We start from the raw sequence: 20,804 nt of genomic DNA on the forward strand, positions 1-20,804 counted from the left end.
CACATGTCTGGACATGCGTAGAAGCAACTTCCAGTGCCGCTCAGCTCGATTTCTGGCGCCCAGGCATGGGCAGAGCGGCACCCGAAATGGAGCCTCCCTGGCAGGTACGAAATCCAGTGGATTTCCGGGATTTTTTTTCTGTTTGGGATAACAGCAGGAAACGGATTAAAATCTGGGGGTTTCCCGCAAAAAACGGGAGACTTGGCAGCTATGCCAGCAATACAACAAGAGGGCCATGGCCTGCAACATTGGTATACATGTTGCAGATGGAACTTCAAAGCAGGGTTATTATGAAACTGTTATTTGCCTTATTCCAGGCTTCCTCAAACTCGGCCCTCCATATATTTTGAGACTACAATTCACATAATCCCTGACCATCAGTGCTAGCTAGGGATCATGGGAGTTGTAGGCCAAAAACATATGGAGGGGAGGGCTGAGTTTGAGGAAGCCTGCTATTCCTTTTGATTATGGAAACGTGTGTACAGATCAGCCTCTATTGGAATGAACGAGGAGCAGGAACAGTGTGTCCTGTTTTGCTGTTGGAGGTGAAATGAGAAGTGCCAGCCTGCCCTGCTGTTGTTGCCATGCCTCCCAGCTTCGGCCATACTGCTTCTGCCACCGGTGGAGAAGCAGTGCTGATTGCTGGTGAGATCTCACCGATTTCCAGCAAAGTCTTGTGCACTCTGCAAGATGTCATGCAATTTCAGCAAGATGTTGTGCCGATGCCAGTGCAACTTCTCCACCACCCACAGGGGTGTCGACTTGGGATGTGCTGGCCCTGATGAGAAGCTTGACCCTGCAGGAATTATGTGCACATCAGGGTTCTGGGTCACATTCATGAGTATAAGCTATGTTTTCATCGTACTGGTCCCAACTGCACTACCGTATTTTGCAGATCAGTATCTACCTTAATGCAGGTATTCAAAGAAGGCCTGGTGTTATTTTCAACTGTGTTCAGGCTACTACTAACCAACTATTGTTGCAATATTTAGGTCAAATGAAACTGAGTGAAAAATCTGTGTGTTTGCATGATTTATTTTGCAATAATAGTTTGGGATTTCCTGATCATAGAATTCTGGCTTTGAAATCTAGGACAGCATAGGTTCTAGGCTGTTGAGCTGCATCTAAATCAGAATAGGTATGCAAATACTACCGTACTGATATTTGTATGTATTTTTTCAATGTTTGTTTAATTATTGGGGAATCCTTCCAGTAGCACTTTAGAGACCAACTAAGTTTGTCATAGGTATGAGCTTTCGTGTGCATGCACACTTTTTCAGATACACTGAAACAGAAGTCACCAGACCCTTATGTATAGTCAGAGGGTGGGGAGGGGTATTACTCAGAAGGGTGGTGGGAATGGGTGATTGGCTGATAGGAGTGGTCCTATCAGCCAATCACCCATTCCCACCACCCTTCTGAGTAATACCCCTCCCCACCCTCTGACTATACATAAGGGTCTGGTGACTTCTTTTTCAGTGTATCTGAAGAAGTGTGCATGCACACGAAAGCTCATACCTATGACAAACTTAGTTGGTCTCTAAGATGCTACTGGAAGGATTTTATTTATTTATTTTATTTTGTTTTGACTACGTCAGACTAACACGGCTACCTACCTGTAACTAATTATTGGGGGTTATTTTCCGTGTTTATGGTTATTTTCTGCAGTTGCATGTATGTTACTATATTGACTCTAATAAACAAACTGCTAAAAGAAATACTTTCTGCTGGTGGGAAGCTAATTATTTTCATTTTCTTAGTACACAATTTTGAAAAAAAAATCTTAACATTGCAATTCCAGTTTAACTTTCGTCAGGCTAGTTATATTTTTGAAAGGGGCTCATTCCTTGAGCGTGAAGTAAACCTAGTTCATAGCATTTCAGGCTTTAGAATTAGGACTGAAAAGAGGGGATTCTTTCTCTTTGTTATTGAAAGCAATTTCTTGTTTGCTTTGCAATGTCAAACAAAGCATACTATTTGTCACTGTGGTTTGTATATGTTATATATATATATATATATATATATATATATATATATATATATATGATAGGCTTTTGACTTTGATCTGAAGTAAAGCGCACTGGTAGCAAAGATGACAGAAGTAACAAATCAGTGATGTCCGTTGTCATTCAGACAAACTCTTTAAGTCAATTAAGAGTGAGATTCTGAGGCTGAAAGCCATATGATTTGGGATGAGGCTTGTACATGCTTGTGAGAAAATGCAGACCTTTGCCTCCCTTAGTTCAGACAAAGGTGTGGGGAAATTTATTAGGGATTCAGTTCAGTGTGTGCAATCAAAAGGTGCCTTTTCTAGTCCAGAGACTGGCCTTTGCTTGCATTTCTAGACAAACAATTCTATTTAAAAGGCAGCACCAAGCTAGGCTTGGTGGCACATAGCAGCTGCTTTATTAAAACTGTCATCACAGTAGATCCAGGGCATGCTCTGAGCAATTCCAAAGTCAACTACTATGTTTTTAAAAACAACAGTATGAAGCATCTTAAAATTAGTTTTCATGTGAGTTTTAGAATGAAAGCAAATGAGAAGTTTTCCCAGTATGCTTATTGCCAGCATGCAGGGGTTGATTCAAAAACAGGCCATTGCAGGAAGGCTGTCAAAGGCTAAAGCCCTCCTACCCACCCCCTACCCCATTTTGAATCTAGATAGACTCCTTGCATTGGCAATTTATGTTACACCCCTATAAACGTAAGGGCAAATATATGAAATCATATTATTATTATTATTAAGATTTTTTTATACCCCACTCCCCATTTTCCCTGATGGGACTCAAGGCAGCTTACATAGAAATATGAGAGCCACTAAAACAAAGAAAAAACAATATATAGTTTGGCCCTCAGAGCTCTGGTGCAGAAGGGCTGGAGCACAGCTGCTTTGTATGTAGAAGGACACAGATTCAATTTTTGGCCTCTCCAGCTAGGGGTGGGAATCACCCCTGCCTGAAATACTTGAGAGCTGCCAGTCCGTGTAGACAATACTGAGATAAACGGAAGGCAGTCTCGTGTGTGTGTGTGTGTGTGTTGGGCACTGGAGCTGCTATGGATGCAATGAATTAGCTTGAGCTGACAGGCTAACCCATCAGAATTCTGTAAGTGTGGGGCAAATGGGCCTCTGAATGCCTTCTCTGCTGTCAAAGTCACAACATTGTAGAAATTGAATGCTAACACATTTATTGTGGTACAAACGTTTGTAGACTGGAGCTTACTTCATCAGACGCATGAAGTATCCAAAGTTGGAATGGAACATCTACACTGGTACAGAGATGATGTTATAATAATAATAATTTATTATTTATACCCTGCCCATCTGGCTGGCTTTGCAAATGATAGCAGAATGTCTTACATGACTGTTGAAGCCAAATATGCTAATTTAACACCTAAAAGGGGACAATTACATGCTGTAGTGGAAAAAAATACTCCCAAGCTTGACTAGACTGAACAGAATGGAAGTTGCCAATAAATTATAGTGCAGTCATGTAGTGTCATGCTGGACTCTGCTTTTGAAGGACATTTTCCTGTAGGGGGAAAAAGTGGTTGGATGGGTCACAGCTCCAATATCTATGCTCCATAATGGCCTTCTGGCAAAGCCTATCCCAGCTGTTACTACTTGGAAGATCTATACAACTCCCGTTGCCTCAAAAAAGTAAAAAATATTTTACAGGATCCATCTCATCCGGGATATAGTCTTTTTGTACTACTGCCTTCGGGCAAGAGATATAGAACAATTAAATCAAGAACAAATAGACTAAAAAACAGTTTTGACCCAAAAGCTATAACCATCTTAAATACTGTAACTAAATAATTGACCTGAAGAGTTGTGTAGGTATGTGAATGTGTGGCTGAAAATGTGTTGGGTTTTTTTGTTTTTGTTTCTTGTTTTTGTTTTTATGGGATAGCATCCAATTTCATTGTAATTACACAGTGACAATAAAGAAATCTAATCTAATCTAATCTGAAGAAGTGTGCATGCTTATACCTAAAACTACTCAGTTGGTCTCAAAGGTGCTACCGGTACTTTATAATTTTTAAATTGTTTTGGAAGGATTCTTTTAAAGACTTTCTTAGGTCATACAACTTCTTTGAAGACTTGATTCTTTTAAGGGAGTTCTTAGGTTTTTAAGAAGAGCCTTTTTAACTATCTTTTTAAAGAATTGTTTTAATTTACTTGTCCACATTTGGTTTTGACAAATGGCATTATCAGGGTACTGCCTAGGAGCCACTACGTCCTGACTTATATTAAGTTGCTATTGATCAGTAATAGTAAGTTAAATATATTGACTTAACAGAAGAGCTTTTTGTGATCTCACCTCTGTATGAACACTCAGAGGTACCCTATCCTAGCTAGTCTGCACCCTAGTTAGCCCCATCATCTCATTTCAATACAAGCCTACTAAACATCTATGCGCTCCATTGATTACATCCTTAATTTTTCAAGAAGAGCCAAATGAATAATTCAATGGCCTGCTGAGTGGTGGCATCAAATAATGTCAACATGAATACTGGACTGATGAATGGAAATGTGGGAAGGTTGCAAAATGTCTTTGCTTGGTTAGAATCTTTTCATCTGGCTGGGATGTACTGAATGTAGATTTCCAAATACAATTTTCTTTAATAGATCACTTTACATGACAGTTAATGTAGCATGCATTTTTCATGTATCCCCCCCAACATTCTTTTTAAAAAAACATGTTTGTAGAATTGCTGTCTGTGAATTTTATTCTCTTCCCTCTTTATCAGCAGAGGGTGCTATGGGTGTTTTGTGCTCTGAAGAAGCTTCTTTTCTTTATGCATAATTCAATTTAATTTGAGCAGAACTGACTGGTTTCAATGGGAATTAAGCATGTATTTACATCATGTGTGTGAGGGCAGGCTATAATTTAACAGCAAACCATTTCATTAATTGATTCATGTTAAAAGAGGCAGGCATTTTAAAGTGGATAGTTTCAGTCCCTAACCCTTCTCCCCATACCTCCTTCTGAAATGGGTCACTGAGCTTATCCTCAATGTAGTCTTGTTTTTCAGCATCACCAGACAGAACTTTTGAATGTGACTTACCGTAAGTCTATAGGTGTCTCTGTATTTGTAGTTTAAAGTTAATATTTTTGTACAGAGCTGTATGGATACATGTTAAATTCTACACAACACACACACTTCCAGTTTATAATATTATTTTATATTAAAATAAATTTCAGTTTGTTTTAAGTGTAGCATTTACATTCCTTGTACAAAAACGAAATTCTTTACAGGAATTTGATTCTTACGGAAGCAAAATGTTCTTAGCCTTGATTAGCATTTACATATTTTGCATTTAAAACTTGCATGCTACAGATCATATTTTTCCGTCTTTTGTTCAACTCCCCCCACCCTTAATATATATTTTTTAATTAAACATGCCAGGTAATTCATGATCTTGGGTAGAGTTGCCATATTCCAAAAAGTTAAATTCCTGACACCTGCAAAGTTGTTGAGCTATTTTGGGAAACCCACTAAAATTGTTGAGCTTTTTTGGGGACCCCCCCCATAGTGATTTCAAGCTTTGGGAGCTGTTTCTGTTGCTTTTTCCATAACATTGCCATATATCTGGGTTTTAACTGACATTTTGCCAATTAGGCAAAATCCCCCCCCCAACGCCATTTTTACACCCAAAAACCAGGACAAGGCCAGAATTTTCCTGATGTATGGCAAACCTGTCTTAGGTCCTGGCACCAATATCTCAATGAAGAATTCAGTCCTCTCCCCAATGTTCTCTGCTGGGTGTGTGTGTGTGTGTGTGTGTGAGAGAGAGAGAGAGAGAGAGAGAGAGAGAGAGAGGGAGAGAGAGAGAGAGAGAGGGAGGGAGGGAGAGGGAGAGGGAGAGAAAGGGAGCTCTTCTTAAGTGTCCTGTAAGGGTAACTGTTAGCATTATGGGACTGGACAGATAACATATTTAAAGTTTCCACAGTGCCTCCACATGTGGAGAGTGTGTTGACCATAGCAGTCCTTGGTTCAGTGATGTCAGGGCTGGACCATAGTCAACAGTAGTCAGGGCTGAGGTGCGAATCAGTACCTAAGGATACAGGACCATCTATGCCAGAGCTCAGGAAGACCTTGTTGCTCAATCCAGGCTCAACTGAAACAGGAAGCTCTTTCTGCCCCTGCCTGTCTTGGAAGATCCCAATGGCCTGCCTTGATGGGCAGAAGCAGTCCAGGGTCTGTGAAAGGCACGTCACTGAAAAGGCTGCTATGTGCCATTCTCTGGTTTACCACATGGGGAAAGCTGAGCACAACTCCAAAAGCTCATGACAGGCAGTTGTGCAAGAGCAGTGCCAAGGGGAGGTGAAGGTAAGGTAAGGTGGGCAGTGCTACCTTGAGCAGATTGGCAACATTATTTTACTCTAAACTGTAATTCATGTTAGTTTTGATCCTTCCCCCCCTTTATGAAACTACTTAGAGACAGTAGTTTGAAGTAGGCAATTTACTTCAAAGAAGCAAATTTTCAGCACAATTCTTGCCTGCCCTCCTACTCTTGTTCAAAGACCACATCAGCCGCCTCTAGAATGGGGAAAGGAAGTGTTTTGAAGAGGTTAAGTGATTTCTTTCCCCCCTTCAGACACTTCTTAATTGAGTTTAGACACATTCTGTACATTTTTACATCAGCATCAAAGGTAGCGTCTTCCCAAAGATAAGCAGCTTCTTCTCATGTTTCCAGAAAGAAAAAAGAGAGAGAGAAAAAAGTTTCCATCACATATTTTCATCAAGTCCTTAGGATTGAAAGATACCGGATGTCACTGTTGTCATAATAAAAATGCAAGGCTGAGCCAGAAGCAGGCAAACCCCCGCCACTGAAGGGCGCATGACAGTGAGCATCGTCCGGTCTCTTGCTTCTCTCACGCATCAACCATATTATTTTGGTTTGTCCTCGGCTGACTCTCATGAAGCTTGCCTTTTCACTTGATTGTGTCGCAAGCTGTGGAAGGTGGGTTTGGTTGTCAAACTGAGAGCAGACATCGGGTGTGGACCACAAGTTGGTGGCAGGGCAGGTGCTTGGTTTGCTGCAACCCCCAGATTCAATCGGCAGCATTTCCAGTTTGAAAGCATCAAGTAGCAGATGTTGAGAGAGGCTGACAACAAGGCCAGTGTCAGATTTCAGTAGGCTTTTGGCACGGTGCAGCTGATAGCCGTGACTAGCTCCAACCACAGCTCAAGTTGATCATTGCTGCCACCGCCCCTATTGCCGCCCCCCCCCATTGCTGCTGCTGTTACAGTGGGTGCGACCACTACAAATCGCTCCCCTTCACTGCTACCTCTGGGCTGGATGAGTGCTCATATGCGTACTTGAAACAAATCATTCCTAGAGGAGGCCTAACTGCTACTTAAGAATCTGAGAATACCCATTTGGCGTAGGAATTTCTTCACTAAGCCAAGAGATCAACGTGTATAATATGGTCTCCTGAGATGATCCGCTCTGAAACATTTCTTGGAAGTAAGCCTGTGTGCTTCAGACAGCCTGCGTGAGGGGGAATTCTCACGCAGATCCTCAGATTTGTAAACATTAAGCACATTTCAAGCATAGGAGTGTTTTCCAGCTCTAAATATTACCCATGGGCAAAGGCCTGGTGGAAGGAAACGAACAGGCACTTGGTAATCGTTGGCATTCATTAGCGCATTTGTAGAGTAGTGGAACTGCAAAAAATAATACAGGTAATTCCCCTTTCATTCATTCATTCACTCACCTTTAAAGTAGACAGTCACTGGTAAGCAAGTGTAGCCTGTTTGCTCTATAATATATCATGTTAACAAGGCTGCACATGCTCAGTGGTAGAATTGAGGCGCAGGGAGCAGCCACCATATGGGCAACTGGCTTATTTTACCTCAGAACAGATGATGCCTGTTGCCGCCTTTCTGTAAGGCCCCAAACCCTCAAGAACAGGTTAGTAGTAAAGTTTCCCCGAAGTGTTAAAAAGAAATACAAATTTCCTCAGTGCTGTTAAGTTCCTTGTTAGGAATAAAAAAAGGGAATAAGCTCCTTATTCATGTGCTGCTATGTGGGTTTTTTTTTTTTGAGAGAGAGAGTTTTATGTTCTTCACCCTATAGAAGTCTGCAGGGATTGAAATGAAGATGTAGAAGCTAGACCGATAAATATGGCAGAAGATAGGATAAGTTTTATTTGAATGTTTATGATTGTTTACTTGTATATTTTTTTGGTTGTTGTGTATTTTTTGTTGGAATTTTAGTTGACTGTTTTGTTTTATAATTATTTTAAATTCAATAAAGGTTATTTTAATCTAAAAAAAGAAGAAGTCTGCAGGGACCCTCAATGAAGAGTGTTGATAAACAAAGGAACATTAAGAGCAATACAAAATAACAATACTCCCAAGTAAATGGGGTTATACATGCTATACATTTGTGTTCATGCCTTGACACCATATCTGTGTGTAACGCTTTCTGCGTGGAACTTTCTTTGAGATTAAGGAGTCAGATTCCTTTTTGTAACGGACCGTCCAATAAAATATGGAGTCGGCGTGTTGTCTTTGTTTTTATGTGGCGTTTCTGGCGTTACTGTTTAAAGGTCTGGGCCCAGGTTATGATGGTCCAGTGCATGTGGGGCAGGGGCCCATTAGTGAGATGGGGAGAACCTTTAATATTGCGGCATGTGAGCGGCTAGTTGAGGAGGATAATGTGTGAGGTACCAAATGCCGGCCATGGAACGGATGGTGACATTGAGGTTGGGTGAGCGGTTCTATGAATAGGTGGCTCTATGTTACGCTGCCTTGTAATGCTTTGACTTTATATCAATATTTTCATGGGTATGGATACTGTTTATGAATTTGTCGTTGCTGCTGTTTAAATGTACATCATTTAACATTGCTTTAATGTTGTGCTGCTGTGGTTGTGGGCTCCCCATGCGCATTTGGTTGGCCACTGCGAGCACAGGATGCTCGACTAGATGGGCCACTGGCCTGATCCAGATCTTGTTGTATTTTGGGCTTGTCCACACTTACCTTTCGCCCTTCTCTTTCCAGGCAGAGGCCTGCACTATAATGCTCCGTGTCTTAGCGGTGGTCTTTGCTGTTTTGCCTCAAGCTTCCCCCATGAAAACCCACCCTTTAGAACTGTTTCTCTTGTTTAATTTTCATGACATTTAGTTTGTATTGGTATTTTAAATTTGATATAAGGTTACCTGCCTTAGCAATTGTTATAGAAAGGCAAGCCAGACACATGTAAAAACTCGGATACCTTTTCCACATTGTTGGGCATCTTCCCCTCCAGGTCAGGTTCATTCAAGTCTTGCTCAGTGGGCTCTCAGGCTAGCTGAAACAAGGACCATGGGCATAGCCAGGATTTTTGTTGGGGGGGGCAGGCCTTTGTTGGGGGGCAGAACCTCAGTTAACTATGTATTTTTATTGTTTTTTATTGATTTATGGGGGCAGCTGCCCCTCCCTGCCCGCCCTGGCTACACCCATGAATAGGACATAAAGTTTCAAGACCTTAGCAACCCAACATTATTATATCCTGCCCAGCTATGGAACGTAAGGAAAGTGTGTAGTACATCCCACAGCAGGATTCAGGTGCATAACAGAATAAAGGTATGATTTTGCTTCATATAATCAAACGCTCTGTCTTGTATTGCTTGTCCATGAAAAAAACTAGATTGCCTTCTTTGGCTTTAACTTTCCTGTCAGTTCATTCTTGGGTCTCTGTGTGCATAACGTGCATTTGTTCACTCGCCTTTTCTCTCTTTGCTGGTATGACCTTTTCCAGTTGAAAAAGGATTTTGACTCAGGAGGCTCTGTTTCACTTACGTGACACACAGCATTCCAGTGCAGCAGGGACAAGTTGACGTTCGTAAAATATCTAGTTGTTCCGGTGCCCACTGGAAATGTCACCCATTGCTAAAGCAGCCACATTTAGGCGGTCATCTTCCTTTACATTCCCCATCTACACACTGTACCCACTTTGTTTTTCAGTGGTTCACTGAGATTCTCTCTCCCCCCCTCTTTCTTTTTTCTTTCTTCCTAATAAACCTAAGGATTTTTTTTTAAAGGACTGTGTGTGTTTTTTGCAAGTGTTGCATGTAGGCAGATTTTTTTTTTTAAAAAAAAGCGAACTGCAGTCTCAGTTTATTGAGTGTAAAACTGAAAGTCTCTCTAAATTAAATGAGTTTTTGTTAAGCAGTTGGCCACTTCCCAGCATCATGTTCCAAAGGAAACTGGCAGCTGGCTTGGGAAAAAAAGAACCAGGAATCAACCAACTGACGAAGGAGTTCCCCTGGCATTTGTGACTCATTGCCGTTCATATTTCTTTAGCTGGAGTGAGCCCCCCCCCAAAAAAGCCCAGACTCATTTTAGGGGATGATGAAAGCAGCAGCACCTCTGGCACTACTTTATTGTATCTATAGTGAAGTGTGCATCAACATGACAATTGATGTAAGCAACAGAGAATGTGCTGTGAAATTTTAATAAAGTGATCTGTCTTTAGCATACTTAGGGTTGGGCTCGCCAGTCTGCTATCTTATGCATATTTATCTCTGAAGCTGCCTTATACTGAATCAGACCATTGGTTCACCTAGCCCAATACTGTCTCCTCTGACTAGCAGCAGCTCTCCATTGCCAGCTGCCTGGAGATGCTCAGGACTGAGCTTGTTCATTCAAAACTTAGGTGCTTAGTCACTGAGCTATGGTCCTTCCCCACGTTGCATGTTGCTCCACTAGCTCAAATAGCACAAGTCAACCTTGTTACTGCCCATTGCAGTTCTTGTTACGCTGAGGATGGGATGGGACAGGACAGGGGAAGACAAGGTCAGAGGATGAGCAAGTTTATAGAGATTCATAGCCAGTAAGAGCAGACACCTGTTTGCTCAGAGTCAGGCCAGTGAGCAAGCCTCACCTAGAAGCAGTCTATTGGGGAAACAGATTTCCTTGCTGAATGTGGCTGGTCTCCCATTGGCCATTACTGGTAATGGAGCAGTGCAAAGGGTGAATCCCTGCCTAATGTGACGAATATGCTGTTGTTCTTGCAGGGATGGGGAACCTTTATTTTTGAAGGGCTGGATTTGAAGGGCTGGATTTCCTAGATTTATACTGGACTGTCCACACATCATTCAGTTTTAGTGTAGTGTAGTGGTTAAGAGTGGTGGACTCATAATCTGGTGAACCGGGTTCGATTCCCCGCTCCTCCACATGCAGCTGCTGAGTGACCTTGGGCTAGTCACACTTCTCTGAAGTCTCTCAGCCTCAGTCACCTCACAGAATGTTTGTTGTGGGGGAGGAAGGGAAAGAAGATTGTTAGCTGCTTTGAGACTCCTTAGGGTAGTGGGATATCAAATCCAAACTCCTCCTCCTCCTCCTTTGACGGCTCCCCAGCATTATTGCCAATGTCTTTTGGAGGGGCACTCTTGCACTATAGTGTAATGAAAGCAGGACACCCCCCTTTGAACATTTGTAGTATAAAATAACTACTAATGGGGAGATGATTGAACTACCATAATGGGGGCTCTCGAAGGGAAACTAAGTGACCAGAACTTCATTATCTTTGTCTAGTTGGAACTTCTGCTTTCCCAGAGCTGACCAAATCCCAAATCTAGATCTTAAATCCAGATCTGGTGCATAGCCTATTCATGTTCCCCGCCTCTAATCTGAAGTGGCATGGCATATCAGAGCATGCAGTTTCTGTTCACGTGTAGATCAGCCTACACTTATGATCACAACTTTGAAATAAAGGTTTTCCCATTATACTTTGCTATATGCATGAAATCTCCCATGAACATTGACAATGTTTCTAGCTACCAAAGGGTCCAAATTTAAAGGCTAGGTTTTAATTAATAGTGATGCAAGTGGGCTAACAAAGACTGCCATTATAGCAGTTTCTTTTATGGTGCCATTAAGTTGACAATACCAGTATTTTAATGTAATTTTTATGATTACAATTACATATTAACTTCATTTTATGGGATTGTACGCAATGTGGTTTTATGGAAGCCTAATGGTAAAGTTCAGCCATTTCTCTTGTGTTTTAAAGGGTGTATTTATGCTCGCATGAGATTAAGTGCTAGGTTTCTTCATTTGTGGAACTGTCATTGGATCCTACCAGCAACAGAACAAACCTTTACTTGGAAGTGGACACCTAGAACCACATACTGATGGATGCAAGACCCACAGAAATGTAGTGGCAAATTTTTCATTATATCACTACAGCTGTATGAGTGAGCAGTGCTTTTAGATCAGCCTTCGCCAACCTGGTGCCCTCCAGAAGTTTTGGACCACAAGTCAGTTCATCCCCAGAAACTGTTTTAGATGACGGATAAATCAATTAACTATTTGCTGTCACACTTATCCTTGTGAGCATGTTGTGTTCATTCAAATTCTTTCAGCCATCTGGTTTCATTAAGCCATGGAGCTGATTTCAGCGGTGAGACATGTTTGATTGAAAGAGCTATTAAGTGTCTCCTGTGCTAAATAGCACTTCTGTAGGTGCTTTGCTCAATGCTTTTTGAGATTTGAGGTGTGTTCTTTCACCTGCACCTCTCCTACCCCCCAACATGTTAATAACTGATAAACTGTGTTGTTTCCACTCTTAACAAGTTGTTTTTGGATACTTTGTCTTTTACTGTGTGTTTCTTTCTGCTGGGCTATCCTTAACTAGGATTCCAGCACAAGTTAATTTCATTTAAGGTGCTGCCAATATTTTGTGAGAGTAATTTAAGTGCCTACTGGAAATGCAAATTTGTTCAATGAAAGTAGATTAAAATGATCTGTCACCCTAGTGCAACAAATCCACTTTAAAAAAGAATTAGACTGTTTGCAGTTAGGAAAGTGATGGGGAAATTCATTGAAAAGGGTGGAATGAACAAATGATTGATGGGAAGATGTACAAATATCCCATAAGCTAATCAGCATGAATGCTAATTGCTTGCAAACAAATTGGAATAAATGTTCAGTAATGACCCCAGATCTTTGCATAAACTTTGTGCAAATAAATCAGGATGAATGCTCAATAAACAGGTTGTTCGGAGGAGCCCTTAGGCCAGTTGTTAACTGGCCAACATCATTATCTCTCAGCCCCTGTCAATAAGTGCAGGGCAATATCAGAAGAATCCTGGGGTGGTATAATGAACTGTTCCACTTCAGACTGCAAGTGGGTAATCTCATTTTTCAGGGCTAGGACCTTTCTCCCTGAGGTGCTAGTTTTCTGTCTGAAAGGCCACAGCATGCCAGAAAATCCAGTATATTTTTAGACAGACCACTGGGTAAGCGAAAGCTTCCCTTGCTACAATTTGCTTGTAAAACACAGCACAGTGGCACTAATATCAAGTTACCCACCAACTCCAATTTTGCACCTTGAAGAGGAACATGTGAAAATCCAAAGGGCTTTTTAACAGGATGTTGGAATGTAACACAGTATTTGCACGAAATCAATTAAGCTGTTTGTAAACATGCCTTCCCCAGCTTTTAATTTAAGGAGGACAAAGAAAGTGCTTTGTTGTTCTTAGTAGGAATTTGAGTCAATTCAAATGAGACAAACAAGCAAAACAGTGTTTCCTCTTTACCTAATGGGTGTTCAGATTTAATCTGAAAAGGTCAGGTTTTTTTGTTGTTTTAAATCAAATTGCTTAAATTCTTCCACTCATTTTCTTTGGCTCAAGTACTTCTCCGTCTTTCTCCTCTCTCTTTCTTTCCCCCCTCCTCCTTCTTCACGTCCTCATCCGGCTTTGAGGGAACTATTGTGTTCAAAGCACCTTTAGCCATAGAGACAACTCTTGGAACAAGAATTTCACTTTGCTGCCGGCTTGTCACTTGTGATGAATAAGCCTTTGCTGGTTAAGTGGCAGTGACACATCATTGTGGCAGCTTTTGCATCGCAACAGAAAGATAATTAATCTTGCTATCAACATTGCTAAACTGAGGAAAGCTCACTCATTGCTTGATTCTGTAAAGTGGCTTTGTGTAAGGTGGAAGATCTCTTATTTAAAATGTGTGAGGCATCTCCTTCCTGTGACTTTAAAATAGAACAACTTGCTTTGCAAATCAGCGTAGGTAGGGAAATACATAACCTAGGATCCTGACAAGAGCCCTGCTAGATCAGGCCAAAGGCCCATGTCGTCTAGCATACTGTTCTCAGATGCCTTTGGGAAGCTTGCACGCAACAACTTGCCCCCTTGTGATTTCCTGCAACTGGCATAAAGAGGCATGCTTTCTCTGACAGAGGAAGGCGAATATAACTACAGTGGAACCTCGGTTTATGAACACCTCGGTTTATGAATTTTCGGTTTATGAACGCCGCGGACCCATCTGGAACGGATTAATTCACTTTCCATTACTTTTAATGGGAAAGTTCGCTTCAGTTTATGAACGCTTCAGTTTATGAACAGACTTCCGGAACCAATTACACCCATGTTTCAGTTTATGAACGCTTCAGTTTAAGTACTTCACGGACCCGTCTGGAACGGATTAATCCACTTTCCATTACTTTCAATGGAAAAGTTCACTTCAGTTTATGAACGGTTACTCCGCGGACCGTCTGGAACGGATTAATCCACTTTCCATTACTTTCAATGGGAAAGTTCGCTTCAGTTTATGAACGCTTCAGTTTATGAACAGACTTCCGGAACCAATTGTGTTCATAAACCGAGGTACCACTGTACTGTATGATGACTTGTAGCAATTGATAGCCATAGCCTCCATGAATTTGTCTAATCCTCTTTTTAAACTGTCCAAGTGGATAGCCATCACTGCATCTTGTGGCAGCTAATACCTTCTTTTTAACTATATGGTACGTGAAGAAGTACTTTCTTTTGCCTTGAATGTTCTAACATTGAGATCATTGGATGGCTCTGGGTTCTAGTATTTTGGGAGGCAGAAAAATCTCTCTTCATCCACATCATGCATAATCTCATACAGCAGGAACTGTATTTTTTTCTTTGTACTGTAGGTTAGTTTCTACACACATTAACACAATCTGTCCTCAATCCAGGCAAGCAAGAAATGTTATAGGAGTTGAAAAACACATTTCAGCCAAGCAAAAATACTCAAGGAGAGGGTAAAGCGAGGCTGGTGAGGGATGTGGCCCTGGGAGAGTCCTGAGGGCCATGTATTTACTTGCCCATCCCTGCCTGGAAGCAAGTCCCATTGAATTCAGTGGAGCCTACTTCTGAGTAAACATGTAGATGATTGCTGTGTAAGACACATACGTCCTCTAGGCCTGCTGAACAAGGTGCACATTTATTTGGTCATTGTACAGTATCGCCAAAAATGTTTTATTTATATATATCTCTATCTCTATATATGGATTTTCCTTTTTTACTGTGAGCCATCACGAACCTTTGGCAGAGGGACATATTTTTTTTAAATAAAACAAATCTAAATATTTTTTTTTATCCAATACTTGGAAACTTTACAACCATTTTAGTTCACTGTGTGCTGAGGAGATCCATTTGTTAGCATTTGAGCTTATTTTCGCTCCTCACAAATCTCAGTAGCTGGCATAAAGGAATATTGTGTTTGCCAGGCTATGATGTTACAATTTATTACATTTTTTAACTTCAAAGATTACAAGTTAATCAATATTTCAGAATTTCTACATGCATATATAGTGATAAAGCAATGAAGAAAGAAGATAGAATTTTACCACCACCACTCCTCCTCAGCTGTCTTTTCATTCATTCCACAGATAGATTTTTTTCTTTTAGAAAAAGAATCCTGTCCTTATATGAAAGGCCTGCTGATTGAAGATTAAAGGTGTTAACACTTGGTGACCTGGCTCTGTGCCAGCTGGATAATTACACTCTGCCACTCTCCATCGCACTGTAGTTTTCATTATTTAGATGAATTGTTCTTCACATTTTGTCCCAAATGATGAGAATGGGCTTCCTGTCGGAAACCTTTTATTACCTTAGATATGTCTCTGACACCTGCTTTTGACTTGTTTCTAAATGCCTTAGAGCTGATTCGGACATTCGAGGCATGGGGGCAAATTATGTGGTATAGCCTTTGTAGCCAGAACCACTTTCAGAAGGCAGATTCAAAATGTATCCAATAAAAAAGCACAGAAATACAAGTAATCAGTGACCAATAAAATCAAAATGAAAGGCTGGCATTGCTATTCTGAGGAAGCTTTTCTGAATAAAAATGACTTCAGCGTGAGCCAAAAGCAAACAAGTCAATGTTTGTTTACTATCATTTAGGAGCCCTAGCCACATAATGGGAACCACCATACTATATGCCCAGCTCTGAGTAACCCCTAAGTTGATGTAAAGGGTGGCTTCACCATGAGGGCCTCTTTAGCTGACCAGGAAGGTCTGTAAAGGAAGGGGCAGTCTTTCAAAGAGCCAGGTCCTCAAGCTGTTGAATGCTTTGTAAACTAAAAAAAGCACCTCAGACTTGGCCTAGTAGCAAATTGGCAGGCAGTGCAGATCCTTTAACAGGGCTGCTGAAGAGAAAAGCAGGCTATAAGACTTATTTATGGCATGCTCACTTTTAACGTAAAGGGCGTTATTAAGGAGCAATAGCATTTAGCATGACCCCTTCCCCAATGCTTAGAAATAATCAGAGTTTGAGCCTGTATATGCTTTATAGAGAATCAATCAATCAATCAATCAATCAATCACAGAATCATACAATTGTGGAGTTGGAAGGAACTATAATAGTCATCTAGTTCAACCCCCTGTGATGCAGGAATCATAGCTAAAGAATCCATTACCTATGGCCATCCAACCTCTTTTAAAAAACATCCAATGAAGGAGAGTCATCCACCACCTTCTGAGCTCGTACTGTCCACTGTCAAACAGCTCTAACTGTCAGAAAGTTCTTCCCAATGTTTAATCAATGTTGCTAAAACAAGGTTCCAACCCAGTCCCTACTCTAAGCATGTACAGCCTATTTATGAGCATAGGTAAAAGGTAAAGGGACCCCTGACCATTGGGTCCAGTCGTGACCGACTCTGGGGTTGCGCGCTCATCTCGCATTATTGGCCGAGGGAGCCGGCGTATAGCTTCCAGGTCATGTGGCCAGCATGACATAGCCGTTTCTGGTGAACCAGAGCAGCACATGGAAACGCCGTTTACCTTCCCGCTGTAGCGGTTCCTATTTATCTACTTGCATTTTGACGTGCTTTTGAACTGCTAGGTTGGCAGGAGCTGGGACCAAGCAATGACAAATTGGTGGTAGGGTAGTACAAAGTTCAGAACTGTGCACATGGGTGGAGGAGAGGAGAGTATGGTAGATTGTCCCATAAATAAATATGGCAAAAATATATATTTGCATGGCAACGATGTTAAAACAGAAATACATATTTTATGGCACGACCTGTTCCATCTCTAAATTTCATTTGGAGTCATTGGGATTGAGCCCCTCTGTGGGGGAGGCCAAGGCCTAGCATCACCTGAGCCTGAGCCTCTGCATGGTGCCCCAGAATGTCTTCAACCCCACAGTAGCAAAAGAATAACCAGCCCACCAACTCTGTTCCGTTTCCACCGAGGGCAACTCAGTTGCTCCTGTAAAAGTTAACAGATTCCTTTTTCTTCAGTGACATGGGGAATAGCTTTTCAACTTGCTTATGCTTTGTAAATCAACAGCCTTATTTAGGAATTTTCTTCATAAGACTGCTTTGCATAGACTGGCACTTAGTTGCAGAGCTTAGCTAGCAGAAGGCTAATCTGTGTTTGTTTTTATTTTATGTCTCGGCACCTCATTTTTTATTTATCTAATATTTTTAAAAACATGTTGACAAGAGTCTTTGTAACACAGGAGAATATAAATTGAAATAATTTAATAAATGAATAACTCTTTGCTGAAGGCAAATGCCAGCCTAATATTTATTAAGTGGCAGGCTCTTTCTATCCATTTTCTAATTTGCTTCCTTCCCATTTATTTTGATGTCCTTTTTGTAACCTTGGCTTCACTGTGCATTGCAGTGAAACATGTCCCAAGAGTTGGAATATGTGGCTACCTGCTTTCTAGCCTCCTTTTAAGGGGCAGGAGAATGTCCCAAAATATACTGCACTGCCATAGATATCTAAAATTAACAAAATAGGTTTTAAGTAATTGCATCCTGTATACTGTAAGCCCCATATAGATGTGTCCGTGCAATTAAATAAATAATAATTTGCTAACATAGTGCCGTTCCACACTTCTGATTGTACTGTGCCTAGAAAGCATGGGTCTGAGCGATTTATTGTTTGCCCCATGACTTTCCCTGAAAAAACAACAACACTCTTTACCACTGAATCTGAATAAATGACAATTTGCAGAAAACCCGAGCCATAGTGGCCACATTCAGACGCAATGGAAAACTGTTATTGCCTGTTATGTGAATGAGCTTGCATGAACTTCAAGTTTGCACCTCTCCCTTTCCTGCTCTTTGCATGCTAGAGTAGCAGATCAAAAATTTCTGATTTTAAACGAACCACAGTTTCCCATGATGTCCAAACTTGGAGAACTGTGGTTTCTTTAAACTGGTTTGTTAGGATGAGCCAGGCTCTGTTTGATCATGTATTGTTCTAATTAATTAGTATTTAATCAAACTATAGACACCCCCCCAACTCAGATGTCAGATGGGACTGTGATTAGTTTAAAATCAGAAGTGGAAGTTTCCCATCTATATTGCATGAGAGGGAGAATTGCTTGGCACCACCCTAATCTCCTCAAGATAATGATTGTCTTCCGTGGTATAGCCATAGCTGCCAAGTTTTCCCTTTTTTCGCGAGGAAGCCTATTCAACATAAGTGAATTTCCCTTAAAAAAAGGGAGAACTTGGCAGCTATGGCTATACCACGGAAGACAATCATTATCATGAGGAGATTAGGGTGGTGCCAAGCAATTCTCCCTCTCATGTGCAGGTAATGCCTAGAAATCCTGTGAACCTGGGCTTTTAAGTTGTTAATTCTTTTTATTCTATAAAATAGTTGCTGAAGCTACTCTGTATGGGAATTGTGATGACCTAGATTGACTTCCACAGGGATCTCACACTGAAACCTGCTATAGGGAGTATCAGCTAGCTTTAGGAGTTATTTGTGATGACTTCCTGCCAAATATTAGTCAGTCTTTCGCTTTGGTGGGAGCAGACCAGCAGGGAAAAGGTATATAAGCCCCAATGGCACCCCTGCTTAGAGAGAAGCTGACACAGATGTTAGGCTGGCACAAGGGCTGCAACCTGGCTCTTAAGATTCTGTACCTATTCCCACACAGATGGAAAATAGAAATTTCAGAACGCAAAATTTTCCTACAAAAGCAACACAAAGGGTTGTAAGGTTATTTGCCTTTGCTTTTGTTCTTTATATCTTCACCCTATGAATAAAATCTGTTAAAGAGCAAATTTGGTGTTCTTTGTTGCCAACCTGAATCCAAAAGAACCATTGCCCATTTGGCAACACAGCATGTCCTCCTCTAGTGCACAGTAGCATCAGAGTGTGCAGCAATAGCAGGAAACCTCAATTTCCTTTTATTTCTGAACCTAGATATGATCTGTGCCATTTCCCACCTTGATTTATCTATGAAATGACTGCATATTAAAATAGATATGGGGTTGCTATTGAAAATGGCAACCCTCCACTTTATTTTGTATAGCAGAGGCAGGAACCTCTGATCTGGGATCCAAATGCCTTTCTATCTGGCCCCCAGGATGCTCTGCAGGTCACACCCCTCACCAGCCCTCCTTTACACCTTTCTTGGGAATATTTGCCTGGTTGGATTGTGCTCTTGAACTCTGATAATGCCTCTGTCTTGCCTGGATGGAGAATTGAGAGGAGTGCTTGTGAATAAATCAGCCCACAATGTTTCCTTGCCAACTTTTGTTTCTCCCTCCACTCACCCCTGGTACGTGATCTTGGAAGAGAATGTGGCCCTTGGGCTGTAAAAGGTTTTCCCTCCCCTGTTGTATAATAAAGCATACTTCTCATCTATGCGATATTACATCATTATGAATCCCTTCCCTATTGGCAGCAGTCTGTGATGTGGAGCAAGGATGAGAAAATGCATGGTTTCATGACAGCACAACATTGGGTGTTTTTTTTTATCAGGGTGGGCAACATGGTATGGAAATGCTCTTTCTGGTGGCAGACCACAGGGAAAGTAATGGTTTTAGTTCAAGGACCGCAAGGGGGGCGGGGAGGTCCCCTGCTCATGCCCTTTTGAAGATAATCATCTCTCTCTCTCTCTCTCTCTCTCTCTCTCTCTCTCTCTCTCTCTCTCTCTCTGTGTGTGTGTGTGTGTGTGTGTGTTCCATCTGTGCTCTGTGTTTGATCAGGAAAGGCACAGGGGTGGGGAGGCGGGAGAGAGAGAGAGATTTTATTGATGGCTGCCCCAATGGGAGGTCTCATTGGGAATACCTTTGCAGGTATCCAGTGGTTTTCAGTTGGCTTCTTTGTTTTTATTTTATGTATTTTGTTTTACTTTAACTAGTTTTTGGGGGAGAATGGATGGGATAGAAATGAATGAATGAAAATATATTGCTCCGAATGGTTGGAAAGTAAGATGTTGCATTTCAGAGAAACTTAATCTTGACAGTGAAGTAATGGCTCCCCTTGCAATTTAATGTTATAGAGATTAGTGAATGTTCCTATGCTGATTAAAATTTGTTCCTCCCTGCCCTCAAAAGATTTCTATCTGTAGGCCAATCATTTGGTGAGACTATACAGAGACAGGTAAATGATGCAAGGCTGGGCAAAACTGGATCAAAGAGGCACTGTTCTTAAATTGGCATGCTTTAAGTGTTTCATGTCTGGATTGCAATCAAAGCCCAGTGATTTCAGCTAACATGGATGTCTCTATCAAACCCTTAGGATAATACTTTTGTTGTCACATATTATATTGTATGG

This window comes from Zootoca vivipara, chromosome 12 (genome assembly GCF_963506605.1).
Source record: "Zootoca vivipara chromosome 12, rZooViv1.1, whole genome shotgun sequence".
Classification (NCBI taxonomy): Eukaryota; Metazoa; Chordata; class Lepidosauria; order Squamata; family Lacertidae; genus Zootoca; species Zootoca vivipara.